Consider the following 918-nt stretch of genomic DNA (forward strand, 5'->3'; position numbering starts at 1 on the left):
TAAACTATACCCTGGGACAAATGGACTTAACAGATATTTACAGAACATTCTCCCCAACAACCACAGAATATACATTCTCTTCAACAGTGCATGGAACTTTCTCCAAGATAGACTATATGATAGGCCACAAAACAAGCCTCAATAGATTTAAGAAAACTGAAATTATATCAAGCATTCTTTCAGACCAAAGTGGACTAAAACTGGAAATCAACTCCAAAAGGAACCTTCAAAACCATGCAAATACATAGAAATTAAATAACCTGCTCCTGAATGATCATTGGGTCAAAAATGAAATCAAGATAGAGATTAAAAAATTCTCCAAACTGAACAATAGTGACACAACCTATAAAACCTCTGGGATACAGCAAAGGTGTTGCTAAAAGGAAAGTTCATAGCCCTAAATACCTACATCAAAAAGTCTGAAAGAGCACAAACAGACAATCTAAGGTTACACCTCAAGAAACTAGAGAAACAAGAACCAACCAACCCCAAACCCAGCAGAATAAAGGAAATAACCAAGATCAGAGCAGAACTAGATGAAATTGAAACAACAAAAAAATACAAAAGATAAATGAAATTAAAAGCTGGTTCTTCGAAAAGATAAATAAAATTGATAGGCCATTAGCAAGACTAACAAACAAAAGAAGAGGGAAAATCCAAATAAACTCAGTTTGAAGCAAAACAGGAGATATTACAACTGACACCACAGAAATACAAAAGATCCCTTCAAGGCTACTATGAACAACTTTATGCACATAAACTAGAAAACCTAGGGGAGATGGATAAATTCCTGGAAAGATACAACCCTTCTAGCTTAAATCAGGAAGAATTAGATACCCTGAACAGACAAGTAACAAGCAGTGAGACTGAAATGGTAATTCAAAAATTACCAACAAAAAAAAAAAAGTCCAGGACCAG

This window comes from Mandrillus leucophaeus, unplaced genomic scaffold (assembly GCF_000951045.1).
Source record: "Mandrillus leucophaeus isolate KB7577 unplaced genomic scaffold, Mleu.le_1.0 Scaffold114, whole genome shotgun sequence".
Classification (NCBI taxonomy): Eukaryota; Metazoa; Chordata; class Mammalia; order Primates; family Cercopithecidae; genus Mandrillus; species Mandrillus leucophaeus.